Here is a 24,842-nt window from a genome sequence, read left to right as displayed (position 1 = left end):
GGCAGCCCCCATCCATTTCCTGTCCTTGTGAGGGCACAGAGGCTGGTCCCCTTATCCCAATTCAGGGCACCCTGAAGCCCATCCCAGCTGCAGACATCCCCATGGGGTCAGCTGAGAACTTTGTTGCGACTGCCTTGCAGCCCAACCTCTCCCTCTGTGTGCTTTTGTGGCCCTCATCCCTCAGAGATCTTTGTCCTGAGGGCCTTTCCCAGCAAACTTCTGCATGCAAATTTCTCTCTCGAAGTCTGTTGTACAGAGAAACTGACCTAAGACGATAGGTGAAACCACTTTTCCAAAATTAAAATGTATTGATTAAAAAACAATATTAGCACATTACAAAATATTTGGGAGGAACAGAATTAGAAAAGAGAGATATAGATCACCATCACACTATAATAATTTAAAGCAATTTGATCGCTTATTATTAAATATGAGGGAAAGCAGTGACAAGCCCTTATGTGGCAATGTGCTCTGTTTCTTCCAGTCTTTTTCCTATATGTGTATTTTTTATAAAATTTTAATCAAACAACTTTATATATGCCATTTTCATCCTGCCATTTTTTTTGTTCAGTATGAGTATTATCCATGTTATCTGAGTCTTCTGAAACATTTTTTATAGCATAATAACCCATTGAGTTGGGTTGTTAGCAGAGTATTTTCCTAATGGTACACATTAGTCTGATTCAGGATTTAACATTATGAACTATACTGTGATGAACATAATAGGGATATAGCTTTTTCCATATTTAGAATGACTTCCTCAGACTAGATATCCAGAAGTAGAATGATTGTGCGCAAACCTATAAAAGCACGTTTAAAACTGTTTTCACAATGGATGACATCAAATCAGGAGAGTTTGAGTTAGTCCAGTCTCTTGCTTTTTAGCTCTGTGACTTTGGACAACTTACCCAACCTCTCTGGGCCCCAGTTACCCCATGTGGAAAGTGTGGAAGGAGAAGGAAGGGGTGAGAGCTCTGACACCATCTCCTTTCAGTCGGCTCTGTGCCAGGACTCTGTTCAGAGACCTTCAGAGAGACAATGTGCCGACAGCCCCCAGAGCCTCACCTGCCGGCCTGTGAAAGGAAGGATTTGCCGCTTAGATATGGGCTGTAATGAATTCTCCTCTCTCCTTTCAAGTCATCGGAAGGTTTATGGTTGGATTAATAGTGTTATGAATTGAGTTAAACAAGGCTTTCCTTCCCCCAGGACTTCAAATAGCGGAAATCAGATGAAGCAGTAATCCTCTTCCACATGCTTTATTAAAATCTGTTTTAGTATAAAGAAAGGAGTGGAGCTGGGGGCTGGAAGGCTGAGGCAAGCGTGGCACTGGGCTGGGAGGAGCTTCCAAGGTGCTGAGCAGGAAACTTGAAGCAAGTTGAGGCCTCAGGTGTTTATAATTGCCTAGTTAAGCTTTTCAAAGTTAGAACATTCAGATAAAGTTAGTCTTCTTTGTCATCCTCCCAAATCCAGCTCCCACTCTCCATGGAAGTGATCGAGGATTTGGGACTGGAGAGCACAATAGCCAAAGGGACTTTATCATGATATTCTGATGATTTTAAAACATTAATTTGATGTATTGTCATGGACCTGCTTTATCCTTCACCAGAATACACATATAAATAGAGGATTGATCAACTGATTGATTGATAGAGACACTTCATAGAAAATGTGTAACATTTTATATCAATTTCTTGGCATAAATGAGATCCTACTGTGTATATTATACAGTAATTTGCCACTATCCACGTTGACATACAGAGATCTAGGTCAGTCCTTATAACTGATTTGTGGTATTCCATCATTTGAATATAGCACATTTTATTTAGCTGTTCTCCTATTCTAATAATTCCTACAATGGAATATTATTCTTGGACACCGGGGTTGTCTGCTGTACTTTGCTAGTAAATGCCATGGTGCAAAGAGCACCCTGGAGCCGGGATCCCTGTGCACATGTACGGTGCATCTCTGCAGTAAGTGTGGAGCAGTAGAGTCACTGGGTTCTAAGGGCTGGCGTTTCCCCAACCTTCTGGGGGTGCTAGGAGCAAACCAAACATCCAGTGATTCCAAATTCATGGTCTAAAGTTTCCATCATCCTTCCAGCCTCCTGCATGTGAGCCAGGAGAGTAGATGATTCCATTTTGCAGATGGGGTCCAGAGAAGTAAGGTGATTTGCCCAAATTTGTAGAGCGTGTAGGAGAGGAAAGGCAGACAAATCAGAAAGTGGTACAGTCAGAGGAGGTGAGGGGAGAAGTTGGGATGGGAATGACGTGCTCGCTGGGCAGGGGCAGAGTAAATGGAGGATCTCATCCCCAGAAGTGTCCTGGCCTCGGCAGCACCGGTGTTGTCTAAACACACTCAGAACCCCCAGCAGAAAGGACTGAAACAAGCCCTCACTAATTGCTATCATCTAATTGAAGTGATTCATACTCCTTTGCCGTGCGTAATTAGCTAATAAATTACAAATGAGTAATCGTCTCTCAAGAGGCAGCAGGAAGGAGAGGAACCGTCACACACACACCCTAATTTTCCTTCGGGACTATCGCTAAATCACGACTCCCTTTGGAATCGCAAGCAATTTTTTTCCCTTTATTATTATAAGGCTATTCTTGGCTTTGACAAATCAGGGCTTCTAAAATCACCAAGCCAAGCACTTGTTCCCCCAAACTACCTGTTTTATCAGGGAAGAACTCTCTGTTGTTATGACACACACATCCGGTTTGCCAGGTGACCTTCAACAGCCCTTCTAGAAGGAAAAGATGAGAAAATGCAATAGGAATAGCGCACCAGGTGCTCTCAAAAGCAGCCCTTCTGCTGCCCTGGGAGGTCCGTGAGGGCTGCTGGCAGTTCCTGTCCCCAAAGCAAACAGTTGCTTCAACCTCCGAATTTAGGAATTATCTGGACCTGAGGCATGTCCTCCTGAAGAATCCCCCATCCTGAGGGAAGAGGCAAGGCCCTGGCATTGATGCTTTTAGCAAGTACCCCAGGGGATGCTAAATTTGGAGCCACTGGACTAAGAGGATGAACATTTGTTTTTGTTAGGCAAAAACAGCTGTCCAGGAGAGTGAGGGAGCAGAGGTCTAGTACGTGATCCCACACATCAAAGTACCCTGGGTTACCAAACTCCTCCTCCTAAGAAGTCTCTTCTCCAACCTCTCAAGAGCGTTATGACTCCAGCTCAGGAATCCTGGGGCACTGCTCTCTCCTGTAATCCCCAAATCCACCCACTGCTACAAACTAAGAATGTACTGACATGTTGGTGCATCAGGGAACTGGGATGCATTTTACTGGTGGTGTATAAATTAGGGCTCTTTCACTGCGAGTCATAGTAACCAATCCAAATGGTTTTAAGCTGTTGGCAAGATGAAAGAGTTCCAGAGACGGGGTGTACAACCATGTGAATATACTTAACTCTGCTGAAACGTACACTTAAAAATGGTTAAGATGGGGCAAGGAGGTAGAGAAACTGGAACACTTATTCACTGTTGGCAGGAATGTAAAATGGTATAACCACTGTGGAAAGCAGTATGAAGCCTCCTCCAAAAAATTAAAAATAGAACTACCATGTGATCCCGCCATCCCACTTCTGGGTATGTATCCAGAAGAATTGAAAACAGGATCTCAAAGAGATATTTGCATCCTTGTGTTCACTGAAGCACTATTTACAAAAGCCAAGAAGTGACAGCAACTTAAATGTTGACTGATGGATGAATGAATAAAGACAATATGGTATATCTACAATGAAATATTATTCAGCCTTAAAAAAGAAGGAAATTCTGTCATATGCTACAACATGAATGAAACTTAAGGATATTACGTTAAGTGAAGTGTCAGTCATAAAACGACAAATACTGCGTGATTCCATTTAGATGAGGTACATAAAATAGTCAAATTCATAGCGCAGAAGGTAGTTTGGTGGTTGCCAGGGTCTGGGGGAGAGAAAGATGGTGGTGTTCTTCGGTGGGTGTAGAATTTCAGTCATGCAGCATGGGAGAATGTTCTGGGGATCTGTTATATAGCAATGCCAGTGGTTAACAATATTATACTGTATACTTGGAAATTGTTGAGTGTGTACATTTTATGTCGTGTTTTATTGCCGCAATTTTTAAAAAAGAGTATATTGTGCAAATATTCCCTTGTCAATAAAAACTACATCGTCACCCCAAATGACGAAGCTTAGTAAATTTTGTTAAGCTTATTTTACCACAATTAAACTTTTTTTTTGATTTAAGCCAACAGGGGAATTTAAAGACTTATATAGTTAAAAAGAATCATCTTGGGTAATAGGTTTGGAGAACCAATCATGTAAAACACCAACCATGTAAAACACCAAATCATGTAAAACAATCTATTTGATTGTTAGAAGAATCTGGAAATACAAAATCACAGATTTTGTAAACCACAGATCACCACACTGTCCTGTTAGGAAATCCCACGAGGGCCAGGAGGAGACTCAGGAACCAAAGGTCATGCTTCTCTAGGGGGCTGTGCTGGACCCCCTGGCTTCTCCTTCTGCCTTTGGCCTTGGACGTGGCCCCCTCAACTCCCCATCAGTTTCTGCATCTGGGCCATGTGAGGGCTGGAGTAGTTCATTGATATTTATGATTCTTTTAATCATTAACCTTGTACGATCCTATCTCTAAGTTTTCTTTTCCTTTCTCCTTTTTCCTTTCTTACTTCTTTTGTTTTGGTAGTCTAAAAAAAAAAAACACACACACACACACTTTCCATATGGTGTCCTTCCCGGAGACTGGCCAGCTCCCCAGCTCCCCAGGGCAGGTCCATGCATATGCATGGGCCAAGAAGGCTGTCCAGCCACCCGCAGCGTGATCGCAGTCACCAAATGTGCCCATGCCAGCCGGTCCCAGCACCACCCTCCCTGCCTGTCAGTCCCCACATCTCCACTGCACTGTCAGACCTCTGAGTTAGCAGCAGTAAAGGTGATTTCACAAGCCCAGTGAGCGTACTGCTGATCATGGCGGGTGTGGACAGGAGAAATGGGAGGCAGCTGCAGCTTCACAGAAGGCCTCAAATTCAGACTCCATGTTTTCACCAAAGGACATTATACCTAAAGTCACAGTGATACACAGAGGACTGAAATAAGACACTCATCCTCCAACTTCAAACATGGGTCTCCTCCCCCGAGCCCACCACCTGGCATGCACTGTGAATTAAGTTCTTAAAAATAAATCCCATAATTATCTTGTGAATAGCAAATTACATTGTAGGACATTGTCACCTGTGGTAGAGCACTGAAAGCAGAGCTAAGTTGGGGGATTATGAGTGACACATAGCTACGATTTACAACATAATTGGTATAACCCTGTGTGTTGAATCAAAAGCTCTGAGGTGCCATTATTTTGCCATAAATATTCTGACATTTTTGCATTAATCAAAATTACTCAGACATGTATTTTATGGGCGCAGAGTAGTAAACTGTTGTGTTATATTTGCTTTAGTGTTAAAGCACTAATTTGTTCAAAGAAAACATTAAAAAAATTTTTTTTAAATGTTTGTTGCCCTGTTTTGGCATTGTTTCACTTTTTAATATGGGAGAAGAATCAAATACAGAAGCTACCCAGGTCTAACTCCTGAGGGTCTTATGAGCACCTACTGCGTGCGAGATTCTATCAAGGAATCGGAGATGAATCACACATGATCCCACCCTGGAGGAGCTCATGGGATAAGAAGGAGACAAAATGTGTAACGTAACAGCCAAGACTCAAGGCAAAATCAGGCTGTGCAGAGGGAGGACATACCGGAGGCCTGCTTGGTGGAGACAGCACTTCAGCTGAGCCCTGAAAAGCTTAATATTTAGGAGCTGGAAGAAGCCATGGAGTTTATTCTAACCCTCTTGTTTTTGTATACGCTGAGACACCGAAAGAGGAAAGATCTCTCCAAGTAACATACTGACATCAAACTGACAACTAACTCAACATGAGGAGGTGGGAGGTGAAGGGTAGGGAAGCAAAGCAGAGAGGAGGGACAACAGCTCCAGACAGAAGAAACAGCATCAGCAGAGGTAGGACAGCTGGAAAATTTGAATGTCTGCAGTGGCCCTTTACTGGGTGTTAGATTTCCTCCCCTGCCTGGACCCCACTCTGAATCCATGTGGTCTACTTGGCATTGACCCAACTCCAGGTTGGGCACATGCCCCACTTTTGACCAATCAACTCATTGCCCCTCTCGTGATTGGCTCAGAGATGGGCATGTAGCCTAGGTAGGTCCAGGGAGACTCAGTCTACAGAAGTCCACCAGAGCAACGAAGAAAAGGGTGTAAATCAGGGGCTGCTGGTGGCAACATTTGGGACCAGCTTGCTTGAGAAGAGTGACCCAGAGGAAAAGAACACTGAGAGACGGAGAGAAACCAAGTTCCAAAATAGGCATTTGAGCCTTGAATTCTGCTGCCTGAACCCACAGTTGCTTTTCAATTGTGGGGGCCAGTCCATTCTCCTTTTGGATCAAATCAACCTGGCTTGGGTCTCTGTCATTTGCTCCAAAAGAATCCTGACTGCCTCAGTCCAATTAAAGGGTAGCCCAGTTCTTGAAGGAGAAAGAGACCGTGTCAACCTCCCCAATGGCACATCTGCATGGGCTAGTTCAACAGGTAAGCTGACTGAGCCCTGGGAAATCCCATGGAAAGATACACCAGACAGTGAAACCTCCGGGAAGCAGGTTGATTTGCCCTCCAAATGGCCTGATGGCCAGAGCGCTTTGGACCTGGGGCAGAGGAGGCCAAGTGATCTGAGCCGCTGGGTGGTGTAAGAACCCCTTCAAGGGGAATTGTCTATAGATCCCTCTCTGTCTGTCCTTCCTGAGTTCCTCTCTGTTCCTCCCAATCCTTGGTGTCTCCAGTTTCTAAAACCCCACAGCACTGAAAACCTCTGCTCAAGTTTGATCAAAAGCAGGTGAAAAACACAAAGCATGACAGACTGTTGAAGACCAACCTTCAAGACCAACTTCCAAACAGCCCACAGTCCCACAGATTCAATGTCACAAGAGCTCAACTCTGCAAAAGACGGAGTCAGCCTGAACTACTAGCAGGCAGGGAAGAACAAAGAGTTTTGAGAATTATAGGGCTCGAAGCTGCCAGCCAGGAGGCAGGGCCGGAAGGTGGGTGTTACAAGGCTGGCGGCACAAAGGTTACCAGGGTCCTATGTGCTAAGAGGTGACATGGTCTCCAGTGACACCTCCCAGGACTATTTCCTCTCAAGGTGTGAGGGCCCCAGGGCTTAGCTGGTGCAGGAAGAGACAAGATAAGCCTGAGCATGCAGGAGAACTAACGAGAACTGCAGGGCCAGGAGCTATGCAGGGGCGTGGAGGACATGGGAGAGCACCTGGCCTGCCCAGAGCAAGTAAGTGCACAGTGAGGGGAGCAGGGAACAGGAAGAAGAATGAGACGGAGGAGGGCTGGGGCCATCTGTTTTGGGAAAGGAGCGGCCCTGGCAGGGGGCAGAGAGCTCTGAAAGGCTTCCCAACCTCAGCAGCCTGGGGAGCAGGCCCCTCTGCCATCTGCCCTGAAGACCAGCATTGCCAACTGACACAGCACCCCTTGGGTGGAGGGCCAGTGCCCAGAGAGGAAGGGCCAGAGGTTTGCTCTCCCTCATTCCTCCTGCCTGCCTCCTGGAGGGCTGTGCCGGCTCAAGAGTACTAGCTTTCAGCCTGGACCCAGCACCTGGCCCTCTTAGGCCCTGTCTCAGGTGCAACGTGACCACTGCCTCGGCTGGCTTTGCCCCAGGGAACCACACTTCCTGCCTACTAAGCCTAAGGAGTCCCAGGGATCCACAGGGCCATGCCGGGAGGAAGCCCTGGCCTTGGGTTATAAACCTGAGGGGTCAGCTGGCTGCACATTCCATACCCCACTCTTCCGTCCTCCACCACCCAGGGCAGGCCTCCACCAAGTCAGTCCTCTGTGATTTGAAGGAATGCCTAGCAGGCGTGCTACCAACCATGGGTCTGTCTGATTCAAACCTGCATCTCCAGCCTCGAGATGAGGGCCTTGCAGGGGAGAAGTGCTCACAAAGGATGTGTTGAATCGGTGGTCAGCACTGAGCATCAGGAAGAAGTACCCCCTCTCCTTCTCAGCATCAACGGGCCACCTCGAAACATCCATGACAGGCATCTGGAGTACGGAGTGAGTTCATAATAATTGTGGGCTTTGGAATCACACTCAAGTTCTGCCAGACCTGGTCCAAACCCTTCACAGCCACTTGTGAGCTACGCAACTTTGGTTAAGCAACGTAACCTCTCTGGATTCCGTGTCCTCACATGTGAAGTGGGAATCCTGGGATGATAGTGGTCCACACCTCAGAGCACTGAACCTCAGGAGCTCAGCATGCTGCCGATGGTGAGTAGATATTTGAAGCTTCCGCATCCTTCTTCTCCAGGACGGCCCTCTAAGGCAGATCTCGATATTTGTCTCCATCTTACAGAGGAGAACACTGAGGCTCAGAGAGTTGAAATCACTTGCCCAAGCTGAAAAGTGGCAGAGTCACAACTTGAAGCCAGGTCTGTCTGGCTCCCTAATCGCTGCCCTTCCTGCTGTCTCCCATGGCTGTGCCTGCCATGTGGAAGCGGTTCAGAGAAGGCTGCTGAACTGTCTTGAGGACAAGTGCAAGGTACTGGGAGACCAAGGATTAGAAGGCCTGTGGTGATGAGTTATAACACCTACAGAAGGAGTTTTTAACTAGGAAGATGGAGGAAAACCACAACATGGTCCAGAGCAGGCAGTGCCTGCAATGCCCACATCTCCCCAGCAGAGCCAGTGTGCTGGCCGGCTGCCTGGGGTGGCATTAATGGGTTGGGTGCTGTTGGAGTTGATGGATAGCTTCATTTATTCATTGATCCATTCAACACATACTTATCTACAATGAGCCAGGCCCAGGGCAGCGGTGTGAGGCTAGTGGAACAGTGAGGTAACAGTGGATCTGGGACCCCCAAGGATGCCCAGACTTTCCCCTCACTGCAAGAGGGAGGTAGAGAGAGAGGGAGAGACCACCCCGACAAAGGGCTCCCAGGGCCCATCCCTGAGGCCTGTTATGGCTCCCCCTCCCCCAGCCTCCTGACTGGGGTACAGCCCTAGAGCACCAGAGAGCACTTCAGGACTTTCAAGACCACCCACCTGTTAAGGAGGTTCCCAGGTCAAACCTGAAATAAGCTCCCCTCCCCCCAGTTTTGGCAGATGCCAAAATCCTGCCTCTGGCAGAATCGCCATGCTGGCTGGCCACCTTTGCTGTATTGATGGTGTGGAAGAGAGAATGGGAGCTGATGAAGGGCCTTTATCCTCTCGTTAAACCAGTATTTATGACGTACCATGTCTGTGCCTGACACAGGGGACATGGAGGGATACAAAGGTAGGGCTGTGACAGCCCAGGGCAAGCCAGCCACCTCCTCACTGCCAGTGGGGCAGGAAGAACGGAGGGACCCCCTCTGGAGAGAGGGCTACTGAGGTCAGACCCTAAGGGCCTCCATACCTCTGACTGCCTGGATGCCTCATTGAAAGCTTGGTGGCGGAGAGGAGCAGAGGTCACTTCACTCCTTGAGAAGCACCGTCCTGTAGGGACGTTCCTAGGTCCTAGGTGGAGTGGATGCCCTCCCACGGGTCTGCAAATGCCCACAGCCCCACGTGGCCTGCGTGCTGGCTGCCACCTAGGCTGGCCCTGAAGACAGGAGCCCTTTTTACCAACATGCTTCAACACGCCTCATTCCAGGATGTCAGCAGCCTGCCCCACCCACTGGACCTCAGTCCCTGCTCTTTTCATGGGCACTCTTCTCTCTGGAGTGCTCCTCTGCTCATGAAGTGTTGAGGGCCTGGTCTTGAAGGTCTTGCCCTGCTGAGTGGGCTCCTCTCACCGCTCCAAGGAACAATGGGACCAAAGGTGACGCTAAGGCAGTAGAGGGGCAGGGAGTGAGGATCGTGTTCAATCGTGTCATTTGACAGATGGGAAAACTGAGGCCCAGACTGCTCCGCAGTCCCCGGTCCCTACATCCAGCATCCCAAAGAGGTCTCCTACAAACCAATCTTCTCCCTGCCTACATCCTCTGGTGCCACAGCCTTCCTGAAAGGAAGCGGGAACACCTCTTCCAGAAGTAGAAGGTGTTGCTACCGACAAGGAAATGCAGCCCAGCTGAGAGATGCCCCGGGGCCACCTTACAGACAACATCTCAAACCCTCTGACTCCGTACCCGCCCACTCCCTATCCTCCAGCCCCTAAACTCAGGTGAGAAGTTGAGACTTAATCCCGGCAGACCAAATGAACCCCACAAATCAGCCACGGGTTCCTCTCTCCCGGCTCCTCCTGGATGGAGGGAACGGCCAGGAGGCAGCACGAGGCTGGGCCAGACGGGGGCTGACTGCAGACGAGCACTTACCGGGCTTGCTCATATTTAAAACTTCCTTTCATATATTTTTAATAAAACAACTGATACAAATGCAAAACCAACTTCATAAATCAAACATTATTCAATGCTGGCGGCTTCAAGGTTTCCCGGCGCTTGGCTGGCAGCACGCTACTCTCCCAGACGGGCTTCGTGCTCCGGTGCTGGAGGTTTTGTGAAAGGTTTATTGGATTTCATAGTCCCTTAAGGGGAAACCCTTTAAATGTCTTTGCAATTATAAGTCTAATAACACTTTCAGCCCTTGGACACAGCCTTGACTTGACAAAGATAAGGAACTAGAAGTTGCTCAGTCAATACCAAGCTATTAATCTCTGTCACCTCACTGTCACCCCGGCTCAGGAAAACAATGTCGTTTCTTGACCTAGGTGAAGGCATGGAGTGATTGTATTCAGAATGTCAGCATTCATCAACCCAGATTTTGTCACACCCTCCCAAACTGGAGTTCTTCAGTTCTTCATCCTGCCTGTGGTGACACCCTTCCAGAGGAAAGAGTTTCTTTCAGTCTTGCCCTTTTATTATTATTTAGCACTTATTCGAGTGTAAAAAGCCTTTAAGAATAAAGTTTTTCTGTAAAACAGATAGCTAGTGGGAAGCAGCCGCATGGCACAGGGAGATCAGCTCAGTGCTTTGTGACCACCTAGAGGGGTGGGATAGGGAGGGTGGGGGGAGGGAGACCCAAGAGGGAGGGGATATGGGGATATATGTATACGTATAGCTGATTCACTTTGTTATACAGCAGAAACTAACACGACATTGTAAAGCAATTATACTCCAATAAAGGTGTTAAAAAAAAAAAAGAATAAAGTTTTTCCTGCCGTGAAGAGACCTGGCAGATGAATCACCTTGGGCTGCTCCTCAGCGACCCAAGCCAAGGACAGCTGGAAGTTACCAAGCGCAGTGTTTGTTTACATATTCAAACGAAGGTTAATTTTTACCCTGTCTCCGCTCAGATTTGATTAGGGTGGGGCTCTCCCACCTCCCCCAGTGGCATCCTCCTCCTCGACCTTAAAAGAAACCCAAGAAATTGTTTAAAAGAAAAGCCAACAAAAAACCTGATGAGGGCTTCCCTGGTGGCGCAGTGGTTGAGAGTCCGCCTGCCGATGCAGGGGACACGGGTTCGTGCCCCGGTCCAGGAAGATCCCACATGCTGCGGAGCGGCTGGGCCCGTGAGCCATGGCCGCTGAGCCTGCGCGTCCGGGGCCTGTGCTCCGCAATGGGAGACGCCACAACAGTGAGAAGCTCGCGTACCGCAAAAAAAAAAAAAAAAAAACGTGATGAGAAACTAACAAGGATGAATCAGATCGTTCCTGGCTGAGCAGTCAACCATCCCCCAGCCTCAGGCAAGGGTACCAAGGAATGCCCGCTTTTGCCCAGCTGAGACCTGGCCTCTGGAATACAGGGTAGGATGAGGCAATGCTGGTGGGCACCCACCCTAAAGCTCAGGGTGCCCTCAAGGCCAGGGAATTGCCAGTCAGGCTTCCAAAGGCCTGGTTCTGTCCTCAGGCAGCACCCAGAGCAGAGGATTCACTCCAGAGTCTTTGTGGCCCTTGGGAAAGCCTCAGGCTGTGGTGGCAGCTGAGAGGAGCAGGCAGACCTCCAGGCCCCTAAACCATTGGTTGTAACTGTTATATAAGGCGCACCCCTGCATCAGAGATTTTGGGATTATATGTGAGCCCTCAGAGGTCTTCAAACCTGGACCACCCTAGCTTAGCCACTTTCTGGGTCACTTTCCTGACTTGTACCTTAAGCAGATGCCCTGGCTTTTAGAAAGGGATGGTATGGGTGGCCATGGAAATATGCTTCTGCCTTCGCAGGAAACTAGCACTAAGCACCTTCTCCTAGTAAATAGTTTCTATCGAAGAATCTTGAGTGGAGTATAATTCAGCTATAAACAATAATAACACTCTGGCTCCTCAGAGGAAACTCTGACGGCGTTCCTTTTATACTGTGCATGCCAGTAAGCTCAAGGCCAAATTACCTACTAAAGCTGGTGTATTCACATTAAACTCTGGTCGTGATTTTCTTTTGCTGCCTGTATTTTGGCAACTTGTTCTCACGTCCTTTCCTATAGGACGTGAATCCCTTTTCCATAGATATGGGGTTTAAATGAATAAAGAAATCCCAGAAGCCTATGACCTGATCCCCGGGCTGGGACTTGGTAGATCAAGGTGTAGTGTCATTTCTGCTTCTGACTTCCTTGAGGTCTGGGTGAGTATGGGCCAAACATATGGCAAAGCTATATACATATATATACAGCTATATATACATATATAGAGAGAGATAGATAGATAGATACAGATCTATATCTGTCTTTAGGACAAAGCTAACTCTGATTTCTGCCAGGTACCCTCAGGGCCCGCACTGAGAAGACAGAGCATGGAGATTAAAAGCAGGAACTCTAGAGCCAAACTTCTCCAGGGTATAGGATGACCAACTACTCATCCTGGTTTACCCAGAAGTGTTCTGGTTTTAGCACCAAAAGTCCCGTGTCCCAGGCAACCCCTCAGTCCCAGGCGAATTGGGATGGATGGCCACCCTGCAGGTTCACCCGCCAGTTAATTCAGTTACTAGTGCCTCGGCTTCCTCAATCTTCAGAACAGAGCTGCCTCCTGGCATTGTTATAATTCGGAGCCACATTCATGTTTGTAAAGCACATAGAACAGTCTTGGCACATAGAAAACACTGTGAGTGTTCATTCAATAAATGGTATAGTCATTTGCTTCCTGCACAAGTTGGAGAAATTTTTCACAATAATTGTTACCAAAAAATAAATAAATAAATAATCTACTCTGACATTCATGGAACAAGAGTTGTTGTCCTGAAAGCATAGACTGTCTATTCTGGGCAAAAGCGGAGGGAGGCTCAGCTCCCAGGGAGAGTCAGAGCTGATTGTGACTCAGGGAAACTGCTCATTCTGGATAGAGGGACAGAACCCACCTGCCCTGCGCAGAGAGGCCAGCAAGCCAGCAGGCCTCAATGATTTCTCGGTGATTAAAGCCATCAGGGAAGGAGGCTGCAATGTGCCCTTGGTATCTGCCAGAGAGTTCAGCCATATCACCTTTCCGGAAAGAGTCATGGAAAGGAACTAAGTTTGGATGTCATTGGTCATTTCTTATGAGCACTGGGAACTGGTGCTGCTAAGTGGGCTGGGAGGTGGTGCCCTGGGGTTTTTCTGGGGATGAGATGGTATTTGTGTCCTGGTCCTCTCCTGAGACAGGACCAGGTATCAGCTCCAAGGAGTTCCTACCTTCCATCACTCCCTGGCATGCCAAGATGCCCAGATGGCTGAGTGGGCCCCTGACTAAAGACTGTGTGTCCCTCTTAGCACTTCTGTCCTTATTAGGCAACCACTGTGCACTCAGCCTGGGCTGAGCTGACCCTTGCCGTCCAGGAACTCATTCTCTGTCTGGCAGACAAGACTAAGAGCATCCTCAGCTTCTTCACCCAGCACTTGCTTCCGCCTTCAATTGCTCCTTCTCCACCTTTCCTCCCAGGTGAGAAGTGAAAGTTTTCCAATGCATGGAGGAGGCACTAAGCCTTCTCTTCTCATCTGTCCCCTGCAGAGCCTGGCATGGGGGCTGGCACCTTGGAGTCCCTCAAGCAATTCCTCTTGGCCAAATAGTGACTCCTTGAAATAAAGGAGAGACTGTTGAAAGCTGTGTTGTTCACTACAGTAGCCCTAGCCACAGTACGGCTATTTTTTTTAAATTTTATTGAAGTATAGTTGAGTTATAATGTGTTAATTTCTGCTGTACAGGAAAATGATATATATTCTTTTTCATATTCTTTTCCATTGTGGTTTATCACAGGATATTGACTATAGTTCCCTGTGCCATACAGTAGGATCTTGTTGTTTATCCATTCTATATATAACAGTTTGCATCTGTTAATCCCAAAACTCGCACTCCATCCCTCTACCCCCAGCTCCTTGGCAACCACAAGTCTGTTCTCTATGTCTGTGAGCATGTTTGTTTTATAGATATGTTCATTTGTGTTGTGATACAAATGTGATACACTTATCACATATAAGTGATATCATATGGTCAATGTGGCTATTTAAATGAATTAAATTAAATTAAAAATTCAGTCCCTCAGCCACATGAGCCACAGGTGCTCAATAACCACTCGTGGCCAGTGGCTACCATATTGCACAGCACAGATATAAAACAGTTCCATCATTGAAGAAAGTTTTATTGGGCTCTGCTGATCTAGAACATATGAAGAAAAAGGGGCTCATTAGACAGGACACATCCTCTTAAGGCTGTAACCGCAAGGGAGGTTAGGTTTCTGAGACAGAGACATAGTGCCCAATTGGCCTGGAAGAATCTCTGGAGATTATATCGATCCCGAAAGTCTTCCATGTGTTAGGAGTTACCTTACATCATAGGTCAGGACCGATTCAGGGAGAGGAGCTCTCACACAGATGTTATAAGCTGACATTCCCAATCTAGCTCCCTCTCAGTGTGACACGTTTTGATGGGAAGATGGCAGGAGGAAGAGGCACAGGAAGGCAACACCATCAGGAGGACCAATATGGACATGCTTTCCACCATACTCCTCCCCGACTGCAACATTTGCCTCCCGTCCTGGGAGCTCACGTCACAGTACCATCGTCTGCGTCCTCCAAAACACTGAAGATTCAGAAGTTCCTAGCCTTCTGGCTCTTTAGGTCTCTCCCTGGGCCCAGCATCATTCAGTTAGCAAGCAAATAACAAAATAGGGTCTGGATATGAGCTGGGAGAAAAGCCAGGAGATCATATAAGGGAAATAAAATAGGAAGCTAACCACTTCCTAATCTTGTAGCAGCCAAGACTCCAGACTCTGATTGCTAAGTGGGGGGTTCCTATGAGTCCCCCAAATATGCTGAAGTCATTTGAACCAAGGAGAACCCCAGACTCACCTCCTGCAGAATATTTTTAGGGGAAGCCTCCAGGGAGGGGAGGGGCCTCACCCTGTCCCTGTCACCCAAGGCTGCCAGGCATCGGAGCAGAGGACACAAGACCCTGTGTGAAGTTAGGCAGAGGGCTGCAGGAGGCCCGTGTGTGTCTCTGTTGGGCAATAGATCTACCTTGAAAATAAATGCAGACCTTATTTATAAAAAGATGGCAGTACCCAGCCTTTATTCAGGGATTTGACTTTTACAAGAAACTTCTATATATAGTGTTTCTTTTCTTTCCAGAGCCCTGGGGGGAGGTTGCTCTCCCCATTTCGTAGTTATAAAATACGAGGGTCAGTTTGAATAAAATAGCCGACCTGAGTCACGTGGGTAGAAACTCAGATGTCTTGCAGATTCCAAATTAACAGAGGGAATTTAGCTCTGACAGGAAAGACAATCATCATATTTCTAAACAATACTAGGTAATGTCTCCTGAAAGTTCATCATGCACCTGATGTAGAGCTAAACAGTCCACATGCATTACCTCACTGACTCCTCGCCCCCAAGAGCCACCCCATTTTACAGATGTGGGAACTAAGGCTTGGAGAAGTCTGACAACTTACCCAGTCACACACCAAGTAAGCAGGAAAGAAAAAGATTTGCTCCAATTGGTAGTTATAATGTGGGTTTATAGGCCACATTATGGGGTCATAATCTTTTCAAGTTTGAATGAGGGAACTGAAAATTCAATAGAAAATGTCAAAGAAGAGATTAGCTTCTATAATAACTTCTAAATGGCCCAACCGAGCAGCTCTCTGAAAGCTCAGATGATTAAAGATGTGGTCGGGCGTTTCCTTTGGCAGGAGGAAATTGCCTTTGTCTTGAGAAACATTTTTTCTCCAGCCTGCTCACTGAGGTGAGACCAGGGTTAGCCTGGAGGGAGGGACTTCAACGCGGGCACAGGATGGGAGCGGGTAAGGTGTCTTTGACCAGGTAATATGTCGGCACCTGTGGCACCTCCCCAAATGGCAGCCCACGAAGAGTCAGGCCAGACAGTGTTACGTTCTGCCAGCTGTAGGTGCGGGAAGGGGCATCGGCCCTGGCTCCTGGGGCACAGAGCCCATAAATCAGCGCCCAAGCCTGCTGCACAATTGCAATGCGTCTCTTTCAGGCAGCTCCGAGAAAACAATGGCTCCATCTGCTTGCTCACCGCTAGGTAATAAATAAAACGGAATTGGAGCAAAATGGATGGAAAGCAATTTTTGGAAGATGAATTTCTGAAGGAATTGGCCACTATTTGTGCACCTTTTCTGGTGCCAGAAACGGCCGCATGAGACGCTGCCAGGCCCGAGGGCTGGAGGAGGCACTAATGGGCAAACAGAGAGAACGGTACTTCCTGGTGACAGGCTGGTCAGGAAAGAGTTCTTGCAAAGGACTTCCCATTACTGACTCCTCCCCGTTCTCTTTTTTGTGTTTTTTTTTTTTTTTTTTTTTTTTGCGGTACGCGGGCCTCTCACTGCTGTGGCCTCTCCCGTTGCGGAGCACAGGCTCCGGACGCGCAGGCTCAGTGGCCATGGCTCACGGGCCCAGCCGCTCTGTGGCATGTGGGATCCTCCCGGACCGGGTCACGAACTGGGCCACGAACCCGTGTCCCCTGCATCGGCAGGTGGACTCTCAGCCACTGCGCCACCAGGGAAGCCCTCCCCGTTCTCTTTGTCCTTCTCCTTCATCTTCTCCATCATCATCTCCATTATCACCATCATCATCACCATCACCATCACCATCTCCATCATCACCATCACCATCATTATCACCCTCATCATCATCATCATCATCATCATCATCATGGTTAATTGGCTAATTGGCTTCTGGAGTCCCTACTGTGTACCAGCCCTTTGCTAAAATCTCTATATCTTTATGGGAATTGCCTCCTTTCAAGTCTCATTGAGGCATGCCCTGACCATATTACATAAGACTGAAACACTCCTCCCCACAGCATTCTCTATGCCCCCTCCTTTGCTTTATTTTTCTCCACAGCTTTTATCATTTTCTAACATACTCAATAATTTACTTATTCTGGTTATTGTTTTATCATCTGTCTTACCCATCTAGAATAGATGCTCTTTTTTTCCCCAGTTTTACTGAGACATAATTGACATATATCACTGTATGAGTTTCGGGTGTACAGCATAAAGATTTGACTTATATATATTGTGAAATGATTACCACAATCGGTTTAGCAAACATCCATTATCTCATATAGATACAATAAAAAGAAATGGAGGGGCTTCCCTGGTTGCACAGTGGTTGGGAGTCCACCTGCCGATGCAGGGGACGCAGGTTCGTGCCCCGGTCCTGGAAGATCCCACGTGCCGCGGAGCGGCTGGGCCCGTGAGCTATGGCCGCTGAGCCTGTGCGTCTGGAGCCTGTGCTCCGCAATGGGAGAGGCCACAACAGCTAGAGGCCCGCGTACCGCAAAAAAAAAAAAAAAAAAAAAAGAAATGGAAAAAATAAAGAGAGCAAAATTTCACCTTATAAGGAGAACTCTTAGGATGTACTCTCTTAACAGCTTCCATATATATCATACAGCAATGGTAACTGTAGTCGTCATGGTGTACATTACATCCTTAGTAGCATAGATGATCTTAAGGGCAGGGAATTTGCTGTTTTTCTGCCACTGTATCCACAGTGCTGAGAATAATTTCTGACCTATGGAAGGCACTCAATAAATGTGTTGGATAACTGAATGAGTGAATGAATGAATGGAGACATATCTGGCCTATGCCTATCTCTCCACACTCATCTCTTGCCTCTGGCCCCACTACATCTTGTATATGCTGTGACATCTAGTTACAGTTCCTTCTTTGGTGCATGCCCTTCCCCTTATCTGACACCCCTCTGCACACACCTTCAGGCAGGCTTCAGCTCTGTCCTTCAGCTCTTCTCTGACCATCCAGATGAGTAACCCTTGTTATTCTTCCTTTTCAGTTCTCACAGAGGATGTACTCATTTGTTTACTTGCAGGAGTGGACATCTGCCTGAATTCAGTCCACAGGAGTGGGGGATTTCTCCAGATCTCCAGAACCTAGCATGGAGCCTGGCACTGAGAAGGTACTCAAGAAATATTCTTAACCCATTTACAGATGAGGAAATTGGGATGAGGAGTTGGGACTTGACACCAGGTCTAAATCCAAAGCCCATAAACTGAGGCACCACCCTATGCGATTCTCTGAGTTTCTTTGGTTCTTGGTAAGTTTAGCCACATCCACAGCCATGTCCATTATCTGTTCTGCTTCCCAGGTGACCTCTCTCAACACCCCTTTAAGGTAATCACTTCCTTGTTTGTGATTTCAGTGACTAGGTATCAGGCACCTCTGTGCCAGACGCTGTTCTAGAAGAAGTGGTCAAGGTAGACCAGATCCCTGCTCTCATGGAGCTTACAATTTAGTGAGGAAACAGACAATAACAAGTAAGAAAACAAAGAATAAGAAATTTCAGAGCAGGACAAATGCTGTGAAGACAATAGAAATGAGAGTGATGCGGCAAGAGTGGTAGGGAGATGAACGGCTACTCTAAACAAGGTGTTTGCATGTCATTCTCCTATTTTTGCCTTCCCTGCAATCAGAAAAACCCTCTTAACCCCTTCTGTTTCACAGTCAGATTTTAGCCACTGTCTCTGCTTAGTCTGATCCTCTGTGTCAGCCCAATAGATGAGACTTTGTGTCCATCAGAGCAAGGGACAGAATGAAAAAAACAGAATCTCTGCTGGCCCTGGGTCAAAGCTCACAATCAGGCCTGTGTCTGTCACATGTGCTTTAAATTCCTAGTGTCTCTGACATACCTGGGATAGAGGCAAGCCCAGGAAATGTACACAGCAGGTCTGGAGATTCAGACGAGGTCCCCCTTCTGCTCTCTGGGTCATATGAGGATAATTTAGAGCTAACTGGGGTTTTACCTGTAATTTCAAAGTCCTACATCAGAACAGAGTTTTTCCCCCCATGGGAATAGAAGGGGCTTAAAATGCATCTATGTGTGGTTAGTCAGTTTTTCTCTAAGTTCACTGAATTGGGTGTTGTTAAAATATAGCAAAAGGCACAACAATTTTAGGGCAGGGGAAATGCACCATAGCTTCCTCTGGAATAAGCAGGCCAACTGCCTGCCCCAGCCTCTTCCCCAGCCTAAGCTCACCCACCCAGATGGAGGATGTGGAATACTGCAGACCTGGGTTCTGAGCTCCTGCACACACTTGCTTTGTGACCCTGACACATCCTTAGCCTTCCTCAACCTCACTTTTTCTACATGTACAAGGGGAAAACAACCTTAATCCTACCTTCCTCACAGGCTGGCTGTGAAGCTGTGAGTATTAACCCCATATAACTTCTCCAACCCTTCCTCTACACTAATCCACCACATATAGCGAAGATCTCAGTAACTACTACCAAATGCTTTGAATGGATGGATGGATGGATGGATGGATGGATGGATGGAACCCAGTCACCTCAAATGTTTTAGGGTGGCTTCCTAAGATTGGAAAAATTGAAGGGAAGTTGGCTTAAGACTGACTAGGAGAAGCTGGAGAGATGCCTTACTTAGACCAAGAGGCTGACGCAGGTCATCTCTCTTCCTCATGTTGTCTTTTGTATATGAAAAGGGCACAGGACTGACTGGGACGGAGCCTTTGACAGCAAGAGTAAAGGATTGTAAAAACAGAGTAGGAACTAGGAACTGAGGTTCCTCTCCTTTTCCTGGGGTGAGGGCTTGGGAAGAACGTTGGACACTGAAAATTTCAAATGGCTTTGAGAGGTGTGGAGACTTCTGTACTATAATGGCATATCTCACTATGTCTTTCTGTCTCTCTGTCTCTGTCTCCCCCACTGTCTCTCATTGGGCTGGGCCTGGCATCTCCCTAGGATGGACCTTTGAGATGAGGGCTCCATATGAATATCAGGCGCCTTGGTGACAGCATAGTCTATTTCTCACTGGCCCACCTCATTCTGCAACGCAGGAGAAGATGAAGCACAAGGAGGAAATGAGGTCAGCAGAAACAAAGCCAGAATGGAAATTGTGACAAAAAATATAAGCTGTTTATTTCAAGCCTAATGAGGCAAACCACACTTCCGGAAAATGGCTACTATAACTTGATGGTAACAGATTGGAAGTGCCATTGCCGCTGCTGCACCCCCTCAAGCAGTGTTGCTTCCTGGGCTTCCCTTCTCCAGGAGCCAGCAGTCCACAGGAGCCCAGACTCAGGCAGCATCGGGGCAGCCTTGAGGGAAGAGGTTCCCAGTCACTCCCAGGGGCCCAGGCCCTGCCCAGAGCCCATACTGGCTCCACCATGTCCATGACCACTGCCTCTTCCCTCCCCACAGCTCTTCACTAGCTCCTTTATATGGCCTGGGGTTTCCCAAAAGTCACTCACTTACCCGGCATCTTCACAGGTTTTGCCATATCCACCTATCATCTGTACCTTCTTCTTTAAAAATTATTTTTCCTACACTTTTTTAACGTCTTTATTAGAGTATAATTGCTTTACAATGGTGTGTTAGTTTCTTCTGTATAACAAAGTGAATCAGCTGTACCTACATCCCCGTATCTCCTCCCTCGTGCATCTCCCTCCCACCCTCCCAATCCCACCCCTCTGGGTAGACACAAAGCACCCAGTTGATCTCCCTGTGCTATGTGGCTGCTTCCCACTAGCTATCTATTTTACATTTGGTAGTGTATATAAGTTCATGCCACTCTCTCACTTCGTCCCAGCTTACACTTACCCCTCCCCATGTCCTCAAGTCCATTCTCTACGTCTGCATCTTTATTCCTGTCCTGTCCCTAGGTTCTTCAAAACTTTTTGTTTTAGATTCCATACATAGGTGTTAGTATATGGTATTTGTTTTTCTCTTTCTGACTTACTTCACTCTGTATGACAGACTCTAGGTCCATCCCCCTCACTACAAATGACTCAATTTCATTTCCTTTTATGGCTGAGTAATGTTCCACTGTATATATGTGCCACATCTTCTTTATCCATTCATCTGTCGATGGACACTTAGGTTGCTTCCATGTCCTGGCTATTGTAAATAGAGCTGCAGTGAACATTGTGGTACATGACTCTTTGTGAATTACCCTGCTGGGCAGGGTATATGCCCAGCAGTGGGATTACTGGGTCGTATGGTAGTTCTATTTTTAGTTTTTTGAGGAACCTCCCTACTGTTCTCCATAGTAGCTGTATCAATTTACATTCCCACCAACAGTGCAAGAGGGTTCCCTTTTCTCCACACTCTCTCCAGCATTTATTGTTTGTAGCTTTTTTGATGATGGCCTGTCTGACCGGTGTGAGGTGATACTTCATTGTAGTTTGATTTGCATTTCTCTAAAGATTAGTGATGTTGAGCATCCTTTCATGTGTTTGTTGGCAATCTGTATATCTTCTTCGGAGAAATGTCTATTTAGGTCTTCTGACCATTTTTGGATTGGGTTGTTTGTGTTTTTGATACTGAGATGCATGAGCTACTTGTAAATTTTGGAGATTAATCCTTTGTCAGTTGCTTCATTTGCAAATATTTTCTCCCATTCTGAGGGTTGTCTTTTCATCTTGTTTATGGTTTCCTTTGCTGTACAAAAGCTTTTAAGTTTCATTAGGTCCCATTTGTTTATTTTGTTTTTATTTCCATTTCTCTAGGAGGTGGGTCAAAAAGGATCTTGCTCTGATTTATGTCATAGAGTGTTCTGCCTGTTTTTCTCTAAGAGTTTTACAGTGTCTGGCCTTACATTTAGGTCTTTAATCCATTTTGAGTTTATTTTTGTGTATGGTGTTAGGGAGTGTTCTAATTTCATTCTTTTACCTGTAGCTGTCCAGTTTTCCCAACACCACTTACTGAAGAGAGTGTCTTTTCTCCATTGTATACTCTTGCCACCTTTATCAAAAATAAGGTGACCATATATATGTGGGTTTATCTCTGGGCTTTCTATCCTGTTCCATTCATCTATATTTCTGTTTTTGTGCCAGTACCATACTGTCTTGATTACTGTAGCTTTGTAGTGTAGTCTGAAGTCTGGGCGCCTGATTCCTCCAGCTCCGTTTTTCTTTCTCAAGATTACTTTGGCTATTCGGGGTCTTTTGTGTTCCCATACAAATTGTGAAATTTTGTTCTAGTTCTGTGAAAAATGCCAGTGGTAGTTTCATAGGGATTGCATTGAATCTGTAGATTGCTTTGGGTAGTATAGTCATTTTCACATTGTTGATTCTTCCAGTCAAAAACGTGGTATATCTCTCCATCTCTTTGTATCATCTTTAATTTCTTTCATCATTGTCTTATAGTTTTCTGCATACAGTTCTTTTGTTTCCTTAGGTAGGTTTATTCCTAGATATTTTATTCTTTTTGTTGCAGTGGTAAATGGGAGTGTTTCCTTAATTTCTTTTTCAGATTTTTCATCAGTAGTGTATAGGAATGCCAGAAATTTCTGTGCATTAATTTTGTATCCTGCTACTTTACCAAATTCATTGATTAGCTCTAGTAGTTTTCTGGTAGCATATTTAGGATGCTCTATGTATAGTATCATGTCATCTGCAAACTGTGGCAGTTTTACTTCTTCTTTTCTGATTTGGATTCCTTTTATTTCTTTTTTGTCTCTGATTGCTGTGGCTAAAACTTCCAAAACTATGTTGAATAATAGTTGTGAGAGTGGGCAACCTTGTCTTGTTCCTGATCTTAGTGGAAATGGTTTTAGTTTTTCACCATTGAGAACGATGTTTGCTGTGGGTTTGTCATATGTGGCCTTTATTATGTTGAGGTAAGTTCCCTCTATGCCTACTTTCTGGAGGGTTTTTAATCATAAATGGGTGTTGAATTTTGTTGAATGTTTTTCTGCATCTATTGAGGTGATCATATGGTTTTTATCCTTCAACTTGTTAATGTGGTTTATCATATTGATTCATTTGCGTATGTTGAAGAATCCTTGAATTCCTGGGATAAACCTCACTTGATCATGGTGTATGAACCTTTTAATGTGCTGTTGCATTCTATTTGCTAGTATTTTGTTGAGAATTTTGCAACTATGTTCATTAGTGATATTGGCCTGTAGTTTTCTTTCTTTGTGGCATCTGTCTGGTTTTGGTATCAGAGTGATAGTGGCCTTGTAGAATGAGCTTGGGAGTTTTCCTAAACACTATATTTTGGAAGAGTTTGAGAAGGGTAAGTGTTAGCTCTTCTCTAAATGTTTGATAGAATTCACCTGTGAAGCCATCTGGTCCTGGGCTTTTCTTTGTTGGAAGATTTTTAAACACAGTCTCACTTTCAGTGCTTGTGATTAGTCTGTTTATATTTTCTATTTCTCCCTGGTTCAGTCTCGGAACATTGTGCTTTTCTAAGAGTTCCTCCATTTCTTCCAGGTTGTCCATTTTATTGGCATATAGTTGCTTGTAGTAATCGCTCATGATCCTTTGTATTTCTGCAGTGTCAGTTGTTACTTCTCCTTTTTCATTTCTAATTCTATTGATTTGCGTCTTCTTTTTTTCTTGATGAGTCTGGCTAATTGTTTATCAATTTTGTTTATATTCTCAAAGAACCAGCTTTTAGTTTTATTCATCTTTGCTATTGTTTCCCTCATTTCTTTTTCATTTATTTCTGATCTGATCTTTATGATTTCTTTCCTTCTGCTAACTTTGGGCTGTTTTTGTTCTTCTTTCTCTAATAACTTTAGGTGTAAGGTTAGTTTGTTATTTGAGATGTTTCTTTTTTCTTGAGGTAAGATTGTATTGCTATAAACTTCCCTCTTAGAATTGTTTTGCTGTATCCCATAGGTTCTGGGTCATCGTGTTTTCATTGTCATTTGTTTCCAGGTATTTTTTGAGTTCCTCTTTGATTTCTTCAGTGATCTCTTGGTTATTGAGTAGTATATTGTTTAGTCTCCATGTGTTTGAATTTTTTACAGATATTTTCCTGTAATTGATATCTAGTCTCATAGCGTTGTGGTGAGAAAAGATACTTGATACAATTTCAATTTTCTTAAATTTACCAAGGCTTGATTTGTGACCCAAGATATGATCTATATTGGAGAATGTTCCATGAGCACCTGAGAAGAAAGTGCATTCTGTTGTTTTTGGATGGAATGCCCTATAAATATCAATTAAGTCCATCTTGTTTAATGTATCATTTAAAGCTTTTATTTCCTTATTTATTTTCATTTTGGATGATCTGTCCATTGGTGAAAGTGGGGTGTTAAAGTCCCCAACTATGATTGTGTTACTGTAGATTTCCCCTTTTATGGCTGTTAGCATTTGCCTTATGTATTGAGGTGCTCCTATGTTGGATGCATAAATATTTACAATTGTTATATCTTCTTCTTGGATTGATCCCTTGATCATTAGGTAGGGTCCTTTTTTGTTTCTTTTAATAGTCTTTTTTTAAAGTCTATTTTGTCTGATATGAGAATTGCTACTCCAACTTTCTTTTGATTTGCATTTGCATGGAATAACCTTTTCCAGCCCCCTCACTTTCAGTCTGTATGTGTCCCTAGGTCTGAAGTGGGTCTCTTGCAGAGAGCATATTTATAGGTCTTGTTTTTGTATCCATTC

The sequence above is a fragment of the Lagenorhynchus albirostris genome, chromosome 19 (genome assembly GCF_949774975.1).
Source record: "Lagenorhynchus albirostris chromosome 19, mLagAlb1.1, whole genome shotgun sequence".
Lineage (NCBI taxonomy): Eukaryota > Metazoa > Chordata > Mammalia > Artiodactyla > Delphinidae > Lagenorhynchus > Lagenorhynchus albirostris.
The sequence above is the reverse complement of the archived record's forward strand: the minus strand, read 5'-3'. Positions refer to the sequence as shown.